Source organism: Aphelocoma coerulescens, chromosome 1 (assembly GCF_041296385.1).
Source record: "Aphelocoma coerulescens isolate FSJ_1873_10779 chromosome 1, UR_Acoe_1.0, whole genome shotgun sequence".
Lineage (NCBI taxonomy): Eukaryota > Metazoa > Chordata > Aves > Passeriformes > Corvidae > Aphelocoma > Aphelocoma coerulescens.
The window spans coordinates 2,859,753-2,877,164 of NC_091013.1; positions in this window are offsets into that span (position 1 = coordinate 2,859,753).

Sequence of the window (17,412 nt, forward strand, 5' to 3'; positions counted from 1 at the left end):
GGAGAATAGAAGATTCTCCTGGTCCTTTCACCTCCCGTTTGGGCTGTGGTATGACAAGGAGCTCTCAGCAAGAGAACCAAGGAGAAGATGCAGAGAGCAGAGCTTGAGACATTAAATTCTGAATGGTGGTGGGAGAACTGGCCACCTCCTGTGTGGAAAACACTGGAAGAGGAAAGAGGTGATGATTCAGTTTGTGTGTTCCAGCTGAGGGCAAAATCCATCCAAAACCAACTGGAATTTCTCCACTTTTCCTTAGAAAAGAGTGTGGGCACATCATGGAGCTCCTCCCTTGGTGCAGGAGCCGGTGAGGGAACACAGACAGATGGAAAGCCACAGGAGAGGTTTGCTTTCCTTCAGGAAGCTCCGTTGGTAGAGCACTGGTGCCATCCTGCCCAGCCACCCTGTGAAATGAGTAATGCCACCCTGGGAGCAGAACGAGGCATGGTGGGAAGGAAGGAAGGCACTTGTGCACCTTTTTTGGCTCTGTGAAGGAGCATGGCAGGGTTTCAGGCTGAGCAAAGCATGTGTGCACTGAAATTCCTAAGAATTCTCTGGGAAGAGAGATGGAGCTCCTTGGTGGATCCCACATTTACAGCCATCAGCTCCCAGAACAGCAGGCTCTGCCCCTGCCACACTGCTTCTGTGGGGCTTGTTTGCACTGCTGGGAAATACTGACAGCCCTAAATGATGGCATGGACCTTCCAGGGCAGTTTAGAAGTGAAGTGGCAGGGACGTGGAACTGGAAGAATCGACTGTTCCTGAACACACTTGAGAGAAGCAGGACCTGCAGGACCAGGAGGGATATGAAAATATTGTGGAATTGTTTGGGTTGGATGGGAACTTACAGATCATCCCATGGGCAGGGACACCTCCCACTGTGCCAGGCTGCTCCAAGCCCCAATGTCCAGCCTGGCCTTGGGCACTGCCAGGGATCCAGGGGCAGCCCCAGCTGCTCTGGGCACCCTGTGCCAGGGCCTGCCCACCCTCCCAGGGAACAATTCCTGCCCAATCTCCCATCCAGCCCTGCCCTCTGGCACTGGGAAGCCATTCCCTGGCTCCTGGCCCTCCATCCCTTGTCCCAAGTCCCTCTCCAGCTCTCCTGGGTTTCCTTCAGGCCCTGCAAGGCCACCCTGAGCTCACCCCAAAGCTTCTCCTCTCCAGGCTGAACAATCCCAGCTCTGGCAGCCTTTCCTCCCAGCAGAGCTGCTCCATCCCTCTGCTCATCCTGGAGCCTCCTCTGGCCTCTCTCCAGCAGCTCCACGTCCTCCCTGTGCTGGGCCCCAGGGCTGGGGCAGCTCTGCAGGTGGGCTCTCACCTGGGCACAGGGGCACAGGGGCACCATCCCAATCCCTTCCCTGCTGCCCACGCTGGGGCTCAGCCCTGGGCATGGGGATGCCTGGGGCAGGTCAAGCTCTCGCCCACCAGCACCCAAAGTCCTTCTCCAACTCCATATGGGAGGGATGGGATGGGATGTGCTGGAAAACTTGTCAGGGGAAGCTTGCAAGGCATGGTTTTCTGCTGCTCCTGGCTTTATCCCCTGCATTTGCATTTGCATAAGCACCAAGTCAGAACAGAAGTTGAAAATCTCCCAGACAGCAGCGATTTGAAGCGCTGCCTGTACAACTTTGCTGAAATATGCATGGAAGGAGTTCCAGCTAATACATTATGAATTTTGGTAATGCCACGTCTCTGGCAACCTCAGATACAGATCATGAACATGAATATTTAGAAAATATTCACATAGTGGGGGGTCGGGCTCTGCTGCCAGGGAACAGGGACAGGAGGAGAGGGAACGGCCTCAGGCTGGCCCAGGGCAGGCTCAGGGTGGACAGCAGCAGGAATTTCCTCATGGAAAGGGAGCTCAGGCCTTGGAAAGAGCTGCCCAGGGAGGTTTGGAGTGCCCATCCCTGGAGGTGTCCCAGGAAGGGCTGGAGGTGGCACTCAGTGCTCTGGGCTGGGGACAAGGTGGGCATCGGGCACAGCTGGGACTGGATGGGCTGGGAGGGCTTTTCCAACCCCTGGGATTCTGTGAAAATTTTTCACCTGTGTGTGTGTCTGTACCTGCCTGTGCACACACCTGTGTGTCACACAAATGAGACTGTATTTTTTTGCAATCCCTGAGGGATTTGGGTTCTGTAACCACAGAGGATTCTGTCTTGATGCACATCGGAGATAAAAATATTTGTATCAATTTTTCCTTTTATCCCCTCAGTTCCTGTTTAGTGACTGTCTGTTCCTCATGCATTTAGGGAATGGAAACGAATGATTTCGTAAGCTATTTAAAGGAAAAACCTTTAAAATAATATTTAAGGGTTTGTTTTTTTTTTCCACAGAAGATTTTATTGATATTATAAATTTGGAATAAATAATTGCACGCTGTACAGAGCAACAATTCCTTCCTGGCATGTTTTCACAGTCTTCATAATATTATTTTCTTTTAAAAATTTGAGTGATAACTTTCCTGTAGTGCCTTCCATCAAGACTAGTTAGAACATATATTAAAATGACAGTTCATTAGGGTGTTGCCAATGCAGCTGCAAAGCTTTCTATCATTTTCTGAACTGTTATTGCTTATATAATAAAGCTACCAGCAAATAATAATCTTCATGTCACACGTTGCTGCTCTTGGGATGGATTTATTGAGGTGAATATAAAATAATGTCAAGTAATGATTACAGGGAGAAAAAACAAGGAGTTACCCCATCAGTCTTCTATGATACTGAAGATGAAATGACTGCTGCAGTAAAATAATACTGTGACAACTTTGGCACTTTATTCTCAAGATGGTGCTAAAGGACTGTGATCCATTTAAGTTTGGGGGATAAACTACAAAAAAAAGAGCATATTTTGCTTTGTATGAATTGATGGAATAGAAAAAAAAAGTGATGAATTTTTGTTTTAAAATATGTGTGTGTGCTTGGACATCAATTGGCTGTGTTAAATAGACTTTCCTCACACTGAAATATAGCTGAGTCCATCAGGTGACCAAATTTCATGATCACTTTAAGATGAAACTCTTAATATATAAAAAATTCTGCTCCACTAATTCAAACCCCAGAGAAAAACACATGAACAGGCTGGAATTTTAGGTGGAGATGCAGCACAGAGTTGTAATATTTGAATAATTGCTGGATTTTAGCATGAACGCTGTGGTAACGAGCAGCACTGAGACCTTGTAGCTCTAAAGGTTCTGGTGCACCACCCTCAGGAGAACCCACAGAGAGGGCAGAGCCTCTGGAAGCTGGTTTAGCTTGGATTTGAGGAAATTTATGGCTGTTTCTCTCCATAAAATAATAAACTGGCCTGCTGCTGTTGGGTTATTTGGGAAGTGGCTCTGGAATGCTGGATAAATCACATCCCATGCTGTGCTGCTGGATAAATCACATCCAGGGCTGTGAGGACAGGGGTGATGCATTTCCTGCCTTGTAGGCAGGGAGAGATGGAAAATTCAAGTGCTTCCCTGCTCTACCTGTGAGAACACATTCCCAGGGATTCTCCTGGATGGCTTTTCAAAGGCAAACACGTCTCCAGCTCGCCCACCTTTGATCTTCCATCTCCAACAGGCGTTTTGACAACAGCCTCTTGCCACGTTGATTTATTTGAGTGTATGAAGACTGTCTTCTTTATTGTTATAGGACTAGTGGGCAAAAGCAGCCCAGAAATATTGTCAGAAGTGAAAGAAGGGGAGCTGATGTTCTCTGTGTGGGGAACATCCATCGCCACAGAAGGTGCTGAGGGCTCCTGCAGCCCTCTCCATCCCTGCAGCAGGTACAGGTGTCTGCCTGAGGGAGAGTAATGATCTTTACTTCTTCCTTCCTTCCTGGTTGCTACTTTCTGCCCATGTTTTATGGCCCCCAAAAAGGCAGTGTTCTCCCAAATCCATTAGCACTGGGTGCCTTGCTCCAGCACCTCACTAGAGAGGGTGAGGAGTCTCATAAGGAATAGATAAGGTGGGGGTGTCTGGCCATGAGTGCCATGTGCTTTCTTCTGCTAGAAACCAAGCCAAGAAGGAAGGGGATTCCTCAGGGCTCTGAATTAGAAGCTGTTTATCAGCAAAGGCTCTTCATTAGTGGAAGCCAGGCCTTGCCTTTCGTGGGCTGGGCCAGAGCTGGCAGCAGAATCAGATCATGGGTTCAACAGCTTCTCTGAATGGGGAAGGGACCTTAAAGATCTTCCAATCCCACCCCTGCCATGGGCAGGGACACCTTCCACTGTCCCAGGCTGCTCCAAGCCCCAATGTCCAGCCTGGCCTTGGGCACTGCCAGGGATCCAGGGGCAGCCCCAGCTGCTCTGGGCACCCTGTGCCAGGGCCTGCCCACCCTCCCAGGGAAGGATTTTTATGACACTGGCATAAACCCTAAAAAATCTTCACCCTGAATTCAGTCCATCACCACCTCCTCCAATCTAATCAAAGGTTTTACAAGGTACATAGATATTTATACACCCCCAAATCTGTGCTAATATATATGTGTGTGTACAGATCCATTTGAGACACTGAAGAAAAAAACTTTGTGCACACTGAAATTGCTCCCTTTTAAGTGAAAAAAAAATACAACCAGGTCTTTAATTCCTAGTACATCAAATATTACCTCTAGTTATGCAGGAAGAGAGTTGAGGAGGATATTAAAGCTTGAAATTACTGAGCTGTTTGTAGAAGTAGTTAGTGAACATGGGCAATAATCTGTTGTTTAAAAAGCAAAATCCCCAAGGATCTGGAGTCCATGTGTTCAGCATGCAGGCATGGGATGTCTATCTAATAGATTCGTATTTCACAGGCCAAGAGCAAATTGCATGACAGACTGTAAATTAGAATGGCTCCCAAACCAGCCAGTACAAATGGATTCTGAGCAGTGGGAATCAATAACAGACATTTCTCTCTCAGCTTCCCCTCTGCTGGGGGTACACAGAAGCTCAAACACCACATCTGTCGTGCTGTTGCCACTTTGGGAATGCCTTGGAACAACACATCCCACCCACATCTTTGTTCTGATCAATTCTTTGACATTTTCTGTTGAAAATCCTGGCATGGAAACCTATAGCTCCACGTGGAAACTTAAGCTCCTCCCTGTCTATTCCTAAGAAAATCAAACTTTTTTTATATACAGGTGTGCAGCTGCTGTTTATTTAAGCACAGTGTCTCATTGACTTCATAGCCAAAGGTCAGGAGTGGGAGAGGATGTTGTTTTGGGATACGTGGTTGTGTCCCTGTGGAAAGTCTCAGCTCCATGATGCTGATTAGGCAGTGAATAATCCTGAAATGATGGAAGTGATGATCATGGAGAGACACACTGTGGTTGAGGATTTCCAAAGGGACACTAATTCTCTGTTTTCCTGTGTCCCACCTACAAAGCATTCACTGGAGCTGCTCCTCTGAAATTGCTCACTTTGCTAATGGCATCTTTAATTTGTTCTGGTCAAGGAGTCCATGAATCCCTCCTATGCTTTTGTAGATCTGTACAGAGTTTTCCATGCTCTTCTCTTGTTGATCCTCAGCTCCCTTGCTCTTTTTCCTTGGATCTTATTTGTAAGCACCTTTTATTTTCTTCTTCTTCTTTTTCTGTTTGTTTTACAAACTTGTGTTCATTCCCAATGATCCTACATCCTTCTTCTATGAGAGGATGAATTTTTTTGTCATTTGTTTTGTGTGAGTTATTATTAAAGAAACAGCTTTCCTCTCAAAAATCCCAACCCAAACCAACACAAAAGCAACCAAAAATCCCAAAGACCTCCTTTGGTTGCCTCCATCCCTGGGGTCACTGCTCATTTAGCTTCACTCCCATTAGCCTGATCCCTCTGTTCCAATAATCATGGAATCACAGAATGGTTTGGGGTGGAAGGGACCTTAAAGCTCATCCAGTGCCACCCCTGCCATGGGCAGGGACACCTCCCACTGTCCCAGGCTGCTCCAAGCCCCAATGTCCAGCCTGGCCTTGGGCACTGCCAGGGATGGGAAATCCACAACTTCCCTCTACTTTTGGTCCCTGTTCATTATCCTTCACCCTTCAGCCTGATGGTTTTGACCAGTGAGTGATTCAAGGACAGGCTTCTAGTACCTGCACTTTCAAAGAAATGTGGGTTTTATGAGGCTGTACAGGTGAAATAGGATATTGAGATTCTCCTCTTCCCTCCTCGCAACTTTTCTCTGTTTCTGTTGAACTGTAATTAATTCTCTGATTTTTAGTTGAATTTCTTTCAGGTCTATCTGACAGCTGAATGTTAATATGCCTGATAAAGGATTTTTACTCTCCTTCTCTCTTCCAAAAACCCCTCTCCTGTCTTCATTCCCAGCTCTGGCTGTCGGTGTGAACAGAGGGCTCTGTTATTTTTGTCTCCACAGCACTTCATCCTTTCAGCATCGTCTTTAATTCCACTGCTTTCCCTCACTCCTGCTTGGTTGGGTGTTCTTGTAATGATCTTGTATCTCTTTTCTGTCTGATCACATCCCTGGAACTGCTGTAATACAAACTCTGTGTGACACACAGAGAGTGAAGCACAGGCTGCACAGCTGCTGCCAAGATATCCCTTTCCTGCCTCTCTCATCCCCCTCCACTCTTCCCTGCTCCAATGGTGTTCCCACTTTTTTCTGCCTCTCTGCCTGTATTTTTTTCTCTCTGAAGTTTCTTCTGCCTTTCAGAAAGCATGAGAATCAGATCCTGGTTTTGGACCTGCTCTTCTCTCCTTTGCCTCTCCACCTTGCACCCTTTACGAGCGCCTTCCCTCAGGAAAAGTCCCATCCTCAGGGACTCTCCAGGCCACTGAATTACACATTCCTGGTGCTCTTCCTTGTGGGTGTGAACTTTCTGCACTCATGGCTTGCCACAGTATGGTGTGACTGTCTGATATCCTAAAAAATTTAAAACTCGAATGGATGACTGGCGTGGAAAGGAGGAGGAAAGAGTGTCTGGGAAGTGAATTATCCCCAAGGACAGTCACAGCTGCCTGGTCAGTCTCATTGCAACAGTGTCTTTCTAAGCCTCAGGGCAAACACTATGGATTTGTCAGTGCATTTCTGTGCATAAGAAGAGTGGGGAAGAGGAAGAAACAAAGCAGCCTTTTTTTTTTTTTTTTTAACTCTGCAGCAATCCATAGATGCTTGGCTGAGATGGGCTAATATTAAAAAGAAAGCACATTGTCACACTCTTCCCACACCTCCGAGCAACAGACTGAACTCTACAGAAGAGACAGTACTCCCTAACATCTGACTGAAGCACATTGGCTTTCCCTGTGCCAAGAGGAGGATGGAAATGGTATCAACACCTTGCTTTAAAAATGCTGTGAGCAAAGATTAACGAAAAAAAAATAACCAAAAAAACAGAACAGAAGAAGGCGGCTTATATTTGGAGCTGAAATTGTGATTTACACTGGCAATTTCAGTGGTAAGCAATTCCATTGCTTTTATTTTTTATTTTTTTATTCATTTTAGAGGTTTTTTACCTCTTAGCTGTCCCTGAAGCTATAAATTACCTGGAGCACAGCAAATCACCAGCAGCTCTGTCTTCCTCCTGGGCAGCACTGCCTGCTCTCCTTTGCTGGCCTCCCTGTCTCTAAAAGCAAGATATGCTGTGAAAGTATGAGATAAGATTTCCTTCCTCCCTTCCTCTCCTTCCTTCCTCTCCTTCCTCTCCTTCCTCTCCTTCCTTCCTCTCCTTCCTCTCCTTCCTCTCCTTCCTCTCCTTCCTTCCTTCCTTCCTTCCTTCCTTCCTTCCTTCCTTCCTTCCTTCCTTCCTTCCTTCCTTCCTTCCTTCCTTCCTTCCTTCCTTCCTTCCTTCCTTCCTTCCGAATTCCTTCCTTCCTTCCTTCCTTCCTTCCTTCCTTCCTTCCTTCCTTCCTTCCTTCCTTCCTTCCTTCCTTCCTTCCTTCCTTCCTTCCTTCCTTCCTTCCTTCCTTCCTTCCTTCCTTCCTTCCTTCCTTCCTTCCTTCCTTCCTTCCTTCCTTCCTTCCTTCCTTCCTTCCGAATTCCTTCCGAATTCCTTCCGAATTCCTTCCTTCCGAATTCCTTCCTTCCTCTCCTTCCTTCCTCTCCTTCCTTCCTTCCTTCCTTCCTTCCTTCCTTCCTTCCTTCCTTCCTTCCTTCCTTCCTTCCTTCCTTCCTTCCTTCCTTCCTTCCTTCCTTCCTTCCTTCCTTCCTTCCTTCCTTCCTTCCTTCCTTCCTTCCTTCCTTCCTTCCTTCCTTCCTTCCTTCCTTCCTTCCTTCCTCTCCTTCCTCTCCTTCCTCTCCTTCCTCTCCTTCCTCTCCTTCCTTCCTCTCCTTCCTCTCCTTCCTCTCCTTCCTCTCCTTCCTTCCTCTCCTTCCTTCTCTCTCCCCTTCTCTCTCCCATTCCCCCTTCCCCTGTTTCCCCACCGATCCATGTCCCATTGTGATTCCTCAACACTTAGATGCCAGTCCTTCCCCTGATCCTCCCCCCAGCAGATTCTGCTGGTTCAGTTCCCCAACATCCCTGGCTATATTTAGCCAATTTGTCTAACTGAGTAGGGGAAAAAAAAAAATCCTTTACTTTCTGTAGGGAATACCAGCAAAGCAGCAAATATTGCCATGGCAACGAGCCTCTCAATCCATCAGGCTCCTGCAGTATCTAATACATAATCTGGAAGGCAGGGACTGGTGTGGAAAAATGAACATAACATATTGGCACTTCAGGATTTAATATCCCCTCCCTGTGCCCTTAATTAGCTCACCTCATTTGGGGTAATTATTCAATTTGAGAGAGAAACTTCTCTTTTATTTGGCTTTCCCGAGGAAAGCCAATGTGTGATCTACCTTCATTAAAATGCAACTTTTGACTTTTTCCCCACAAACATGCCACAAAATGGGAGTTTCTATAGTAACACACAATGCAGGCTCAATTTGAAATTATAATCTTTTGATAAAAATGAGTTTCCCCCAGCCCCCTTCTCTATATATTTTCTTTTTCTTAAAAATTTGGGTTTGCCACTCTGCTTTACCTCTTCTCTGTTCCTAAGGAAGTTTGAAAAGAGTTCCTTAAAATTAAAAAGCACTGCTGAACTTAAAACGACTCCCCTGAACTTAAAATGACACATTGCCACTCCTCATTTTCATTTGTACATTACAAATTCTGTATCATTTGGTTACTTTTTCACATCCTCTTATTCTTCAGTTATTAAATTTGTTTGCTATGACTGCTTTATCCCAGGGGAAAAAGAGAAGTGCATTGCAAGGGCTGTTGGAAAGGCCTTTATCAGGTTTAGTGATAGGCCTTGGATTTTTAATCTGGTCTTTTTAGACAAATTCTATTATGGGGCCTGTTTATCACACATTCAATATGACGAATTAAAAAAAAAAATAATCCCTGACCAATTTCAATAACATTTAAGAAGCATTTCCAGGCCTTCTGCTGCTGAGTGGGAAGATGTAGATCCATAAAATCTTTTGTCAAGGCTTTGGAAGTGGAAGTGGGAGGGAGGGAGAAGAGAAAGGTTTGATTGGAGTTGGGGTGTCCAAAATAGGAGCCTGCAGGAGTGAAATATTCCATGGAGAGCCAACCTGGCCTTACACTTTTCCAGGAAATCCACAACTTTTCTGAATAACCTGTTGTTTCCTGATATACCTGACTAGCAGTCAGTGAGGTCACACCTTAGTGTGACCCACTCAAAATTATTGGGATAAAGAAATAATTTAACTGTGTTCATGAGCCTCTCCTCTTCCTTTTCATGGTAACATCACAGGCACCTGATAAAATTAGGAGGCAGAGAAACAGTAGGAGTTTTTCTGTTCACTTTCAGGGGGTTTGTATGATGCTTTTCAAGATTTCACTTTGAAACATTACAGCCCAGCACACATGATTGAATGGATTCTAAAAATACACAGCCTTCACCCACAAATTAGTGCACCAGCATGAGTTACTTGTGCCCGAAATAGTAATACTCCCCTAAATAATAATGTTATCACCAAAAAGACACTCAGCTGCATGCAAGAGCAATATGCCATAGGAAACTAACTTAGCAGGAGGTCTGGAGATAGTTCTGTTCTGCTTTCTTAAAAAAAAAAAAAAAGAAAATTTGCCAGTACACCATCCAGTAGATCTCAGAGGAAATTATTCTTTACCTGTCATTAAAAGAACTACTCAAACAATCCTAAAACACAGAGCAGGAAAAGAAATTTAAACTGCCACCCAAATTGTTAAGTGAAAGTATAGGTTTGAAACCTCAACAAAAATGTGTCATTTCTAAGGACAGGGAATGATGTTGTTTGTTGTCCTTTGGTTTGCAGGTAGGTGAGCAAATGTTCCATGACATACGACATGACTTCATTGTGTAGGATCCTGGGAGAAACAGAGGAATCCTGTGATGCAGAGAGAGCAGGCTCAGCCTGACAATGATAAATATGTCAGACAGTGACAATCATTGTGTGATTTAGCTCTTGTGAATGAAGGAAAATGGTAATTGAAAGTGTCATGATTTGGAAGCAATAATCACCTCCCCATCACTCATCCTCAGGCAGTCGGAGGAGAACGAAGCTTCCCTTTGTTCCATGTGTGAAGTGTGAGCTGCCTGAAGACCTGGATAGAGACGTGGAGCAGGCAGGAGTGTCAGATCTGACCTCCTACATCATGGAATCCCAGGATCCCTGAGGCTGGAAAAGACTTCCAATATCACAGAGCCCAAGCCGATGCCCACCTTGTCCCCAGCCCAGAGCACTGAGTGTCACCTCCAGCCCTTCCTGGGACACCTCCAGGGATGGGCACTCCAAACCTCCCTGGGCAGCTCTTGCCAAGGCCTGAGCTCCCTTTCCATGGGGAAATTCCTGCTGCTGTCCACCCTGAGCCTCCCCTGGCCCAGCCCGAGGCCGTTCCCTCTCCTCCTGTCCCTGTTCCCTGGCAGCAGAGCCCGACCCCCCCGGCTGCCCCCTCCTGTCAGGGACTTGTGCAGAGCCACAAGGTCCCCCCTGAGCCTCCTTTGCTCCAGGCTGAGCCCCTTTCCCAGCTCCCTCAGCCGCTCCTGGGGCTCCAGCCCCTTCCCAGCTCCCTTCCCTGCCCTGGACACGCTCCAGCCCCTCCAGGGCTCTCCTGCACTGAGGATTTGAGGTGCCTCAGCAGTCAGTGGTGTCAGGGAGGGCAAGGAGAAGTGCACCTATCTAAGGCACTTTACCACCAGCTGTGCTGGATTCCCCTGTGTCTGTCCTGAAGGAATACAGGGTTTTATTTTGGGTGAGCCTTTTTGGTTTCCATTATTTTTCTTACAGGTATGTGGATTAAGAAATGTACTTACGGAGTGTGAGGATGACAAAGTGGAGAGAGTGCAGCAAAGAACAACCAGGACTGGAGGCCCTGGATGCTGATGTGGATTATAAAATCTAACAGGGTGATTAGAGAGAGGTTCTGCAAGCTGGCACATATTTGAAGAAGGGAGGTAGGGGAATCATTTAGGAAGAAGGAGCAATCTCTCATTATATGACAGAATTTCAGTGCAGTTCTAACAGTGATGATCAGCAGGTGAACACAGCTGTGTCCTTCTTTTCCTGCAGAGAGAGATGCCTGTGAGACATTCCTGGGCAGGAACAGCAAAGGCAGTAATGCTGAAGTCTGGGATTGACTGATTTTGAGGAGCAGAACAGCCCCATAGCACAATGACTGCCATCCCTGGCTCAGAAAACAGTGCTGGAGTCCCTCAGAGAGGACAGACAGACCTTACAGGTCTCTGCCTTCCTGTTGGTTTATATTTTAGCAGCTCTCTCACTGTTGGCAATGACTCTCACTGGAGTCTTTCTGGTTTTCTCCTCCATGTAGTTCAAGATATTTTATGGTGAAAGGAATAGTGGTAAATAAAGTTAGAAGAGGCTGAGCTGTGAGTATGGGCAGTCATTCAGCTATAACACACTTTGAATTAATGTGCTCTGTGCACACACTTCCAGGCATTATTTGCCTTTAATATGGGTAATATTGTCCCTGTTATCCCCTGTCAAATGTTTGAAGAGCAATAGAGGTAGGTGAAAAACACATGGAGAACATAGTCCAGCTCTGGGGATTAATTTAATACCCGATTAAAAGGCTTTTAAAAGACATCTGTCCAAAACACCCTGATAAAACCTTTCTCTCATTGTTTATGTTGGAAAGTGCAACTGGGCCCTTTTTCCAGTGAAGTGGGATATTTCTCGTGCACATCAAGTAGTTTATCTTGCCTTGCTCCATGGTATATTCCAGTCATTGATTCTGGATGCCTTTGCAAATAATTTTCAATGTCTAAGGTTTTAAAAATCCAATACTTCATGGTACTACCTGTTTAACAGCTGTTCTGGTACATCTCAAATGCTTATTTTTTTTCTGGATTGTTTTTCTCTCAACTGTTGACCAGCATTCTTTGCTATTCCTCCCACTCTATTTCCTAGAACTAAAATCCATTATGGTCTCTTATCTGCTTGATAAGGCTGCTCCAGGAGAGACAGGTTTCTACAGCTTTCAGAAAAACTGATCCTTCTTTTCACCATAGAATTTGACTCATCTGCTCTCTGTGGAGACAACTGATTAGACCTTTTTTTTTATGCTGAGTAAATATGAACTTCCTGCTCTTTACATGTGGAAGCTGCTCTTCCAGCACTGCACAATGTTCACTTCTCCTGCTGAAGTTGTTGGTTGGCACCTTTGGAAGATTAGAGGGGATGTTAAATAAATGTAGGAAAAGCTTTGAATTAGATGAGCATTAAAATTGTGAAACCAAGCCCCAAATAGAATCATGGAATGGTTTGGGCTGGGAGAGACCTTAAAGATCATCCAGTTCCACCCCTGCCACAGGCAGGGGCACCTTCCACTGTCCCAGGCTGCTCCAACCTGGCCTTGGACACTTCCAGGGATAGTTAAGGGGGTAATGCTCCCATTGAACATACACTTCTTATTTGGGTATGAGGAGAAAATGATGTCTCAATAAAGGCTTGAACAACTTCAGTGACATTTTTGACCAAGCTCCTCAAAATCTGGTCCTTAAAATCTGCTTTCAATATTAAATTTCTGCACTTGCTTAAACTAATCATCATTCCCAAAACCCCTGGGTATATATTTGCCCTCTGAAGACTGTCTCATACCTAAATGCATCTCATACCAAAACTCATCCAGAGTCACAAATTTTCCCTTCAGAAGGTGCTGTTGCAACAGGACCATGGCTTGGGATCCATAGAGAGTGGTGTCCTGGGAAGATGGGAAGATGTTTTATCTAAAAGCTTTGTGCCTACACCACTTAGATCCAGTATGGAATCAAATCCCACTTTGCCCTGGGAAGGATGAGACTGAAAAATCCAGGCCATAGGAATGCAAAGGAACACTGAGAATTTTGAAATAGTGGCAGCCTGACTGCAGCCTCTGTCTTAGAAGTGTGTGATTTAGCAGTGGGTAACCTGGAGCTAATAAAAACATATATAAAGGTGGAAGTAACAGGAAATATTCTGTTTCAAGAAGAAGTCCAATGCAGCCTATGTGTAATCGCTGTTCCTAACTAGAATACCAGGATTTTTTACCTCATTCATAATTCAACTCTTGGTTATCTCATCCCTGAGATTTTGAATTTAATTTTCACAAAGATTTTAGCTTAGCCAAGGAATATTAGCAGTGCTATCAAAATTTAATATGTTTTTGAAAAATCCAGGCTTCTAGAATCATATGACTTTGTAAGAGCCTTGGTTTTCATTTGGGGAAAGAAAACCCATTTCTGTCCTTCGCACTTGCAGAGAAAAGGTAAAGATAAGACCCTTAAAAGCTCAGAGAATGCCAAGAAAATGCTCTTCACAATGTTATATCCCCAGGACTGGAAAAGTTGTCAATCATCTTCCTGCCTAAGACAAGTTTCTTTTGTTCATTATTGCATATATAAGTTCACAGCTCTTCTAGGCCCCTGTCAGTGCATCACTGAGACAATAAAATTCTTGCTTTCCTGCATAATGAACTCCTGCTTTAGAATTTCATTCTTCCCCTCAAAAGCTGACCTTTGCCACGAAGAATAAAGTGTTTTTTCTTTTAATAATAGCAATGTTCTTTCTGTTCTTTGGATTGTATGTATCAGCTAATTTCTGCTGAAACAACCAAAGCAACAACAATAATAAAATCATACAGATTCTGGTTGCTTGTAATTAAAATCTGACCAAAGATTTAGGGAGTTAAGTTGGAAATAAATGTTATCACCCTACATAAACAGTATTGAATCAACAATAATTAGATATATCACTTACATCTGTAGCTGGAAAACCAGCCTTCCTATTCTGCTCTTGGCACACCTCATAAAAAAGGATAACTAGAGGATAACTGTATATTTCTAAAAAAAAAGTGACTCCCCCAGGCACAGGCAAATGTCTTTCTTGAATGACTACCTGCACAAGTGGAGTTGTGTTCACACAGGACGGCATTGCTGCACGACTGACTCCTGGTGTGATCATAAAATGGTTAAAATCAGAATAAAAATGGCCTTAAAGATCATCCTATTCCACCTCTGCCATGGCAGGGACACCTCCCACTGTGCCAGGCTGCTCCAAGCCCCAATGTCCAGCCTGGCCTTGGGCACTGCCAGGGATCCAGGGGCAGCCCCAGCTGCTCTGGGCACCCTGTGCCAGGGCCTGCCCACCCTCCCAGGGAACAATTCCTGCCCAATCTCCCATCCAGCCCTGCCCTCTGGCACTGGGAAGCCATTCCCTGGCTCCTGGCCCTCCAGCCCTTGGCAATTGTCTCTCTCCAGCTTTCCTGCAGCTCCTTCAGGCCCTGCAAGGCCACCCTGAGCTCACCCCAAAGCTTCTCCTCTCCAGGCTGAACAATCCCAGCTCTGGCAGCCTTTCCTCCCAGCAGAGCTGCTCCATCCCTCTGCTCATCCTGGAGCCTCCTCTGGCCTCTCTCCAGCAGCTCCACGTCCTCCCTGTGCTGGGCCCAGGGCTGGGGCAGCTCTGCAGGTGGGCTCTCACCTGAGCACAGGGACACAGGGGCACCATCCCCCCCCTAAATTCCTGCCCACAATTGTGTTGATGCAGCCCAGGGTACTGAAAAAAGGCAGAGATAAAAGGTGTAGTACTGGGGGGAAAAAAAGGTGGAAGTAGGAATGTTACAGTGTCCTATTGCAAGAGAGAAGGTTGGATGTGTATTTACTGTAACATACCATATGTTTTTCTTACATGTCATAAAACACTAATTCAAAATAATTGGAACTGCTCAAAAAGTTCCAGACTACCCTGGCATGGGTAAATCTGGAAATGCTGTGACTTTCAAGTAACTCAAAGCAGAAACATTTTTTCTCTTTCTAAGCTCTGCTTACAAGTCTGAGAGAGCAATAGGGACACTTCAGACTCAGACACCGGAGACAAGAAAAAGAAACCTTTAGGGAAAAGCACTTCATGACAAACCAGCTCTCTCCTGGGGTTTGTCTGCTCCTGAAATTCCTTCATGTTGGCTTATATTGTTTTCACCCCCCCTGAGTAAAATTTGTGGCATCCATAATTCAGAAGGTTTATCTGGAGTCATCTGAGGTCTCAGTATTCATTATTTCACTGTCTTCGGAAATACATCCACAGACATTTGGAGCTCACATTTTTGTAACAAATGAAGGAATATCCTTATTTTAACTCAGCTCTGCTGCCTCTGGCTGTCCTCAGGCAGGTGTGTCTGTGGAGTGACTGGGCAGCAGAGCAAGCAGGGCTGGCCACTGATGTGTCCTTGCTGCCAGAGCAGATCCTAATTGGATGTCAGTGTCAGACATCCAGCCCTGCCCATTTTCCATCCCAGCCGGGAGCAGCTTCTCTCTGCTCATGTCACACATCCCATGGCACACGAGATCCATGTTTCTGCAAAGCTGAGGACTTTGACATCCTCAAAATAACTTCTCTTAAACACAACAACAAATTTGGCTTCTCACTAAATATCTTGTATTACTCACTCCAGAAAGCATTCCCAGCAACGATCATTCCCAAGGACTGGATAGTTCTCTAGAGGAAATTTCTCTGAATAAATTTTCCATATTGGCCAAATAGATCAGGATGAACATTGATTCCTTCCTCTGCTGTTAAATATTTGCTCTCCTACATTTCTTGCTGGGCTTTAGCCGTTTGCAGGCCTGGTGATGGCATCATTTGGGTTAAAAATGATCACCAGGGCATGGGAATCTTGAGAACAACAGGGAGAGAAGAAAACAAAAGTTGCAAGGAAAATAATTTCATTCCTTGTTTCAGGGATATGCTCAGCTTTTAAGTATTCTGAGATTATATGAGGCAAATTGCCTAATTCAGGCTATAAAGAAATTTAAAAATGCATATGGATTTTAAGGAATTAGAAAGGAATTCTTGGACAGCTCCCTGGGGCTCAGTGTAATTGTGGTGGCTTTCTATTAATTCTGTGCAAGAGTTGTGAAATAGTAACTTGGGGCAAGGAGTGATGTTATTTGGTATTCATTTCTGCTTCTGTATCAGCTCTTAGGGACTATCCCGAAAAATTTAGCAGAACATTTCCTGCTACTTTGTACTTTAACTGTTGTATTAAAATGATTTCCCCCCCTCACTTTTTGTTTTTTTAACTTTCAAGGAAAGCAAATCTCAAGTATAAGGCTCTGCCATGATACCTCATCTCTTTCCATCACCATAAAGATTCTCTGGAAAGAGGACAGAAAATAACAATAATGCAATGTTTTCCTTACCAGTGCTCCCTATAACGTGACAGAGCCTCTGAGAATGGAAATGCAAAATGTGACAGAAATACAGACTGTTATCCCTGCAGGCAAAAAAAATAGAACAGCCTTGGAACAACCTCTGCATCAGTGCTCCCTCAGTCTCCCTCTTGGTGTGTGGTGTGATGTGAATCTCAGGCCCAGGGGTTTTGCTTAGTGCAGAAACATCCAGAAAGAAGATCTTTATGGAGGGAGAAGGGGCAGAGAGCAGTGCTTGGCAACTTCAGCCAAGTGTTCTGATCGAGAGAAAATACAGAGCAGTGGAGGGAAGGGGATTGATTTTTCCTGGGGCTGTGCAAAGCTATGAACAGAGGGGGGAGAGGAGCGCAGCTCTTGGGTGCAACAGGAAGGCAAGTCATAATTCTGTTCTATTGGTACCGTGATCAAGCCTTTTCTCCAGGCCTTTGAAACCCTCTCAGGCCTTGAATGCTCTTCTTTATTTTCTCAGTTCCAAGAAAAAGGCCCTGCAGTCCCAGCCAGAAGCCCACCCTACTGCATTTATCTCATTTTAGTCTGCAGCAGCTTTAAAATAAGCACCGTGGTACATTCACTAAGAATTTTACTTACACCTTGCAACGCCGTCTATGATTTATTAAAAGTATTTTAAAATGCCATGAAATGATCTGAAAATTTCATAAAAGCCTCACATGAAGTATGAACAAATCCTCACAGAAAGCAGCAGTAAACCCCTTTAGGCATCATTCTGTCTCAAAGAAGTCAAATAATTGGCAAGACAAACAAGCATCCTGAAGGAACAGCACAGGGCGTTTTTGG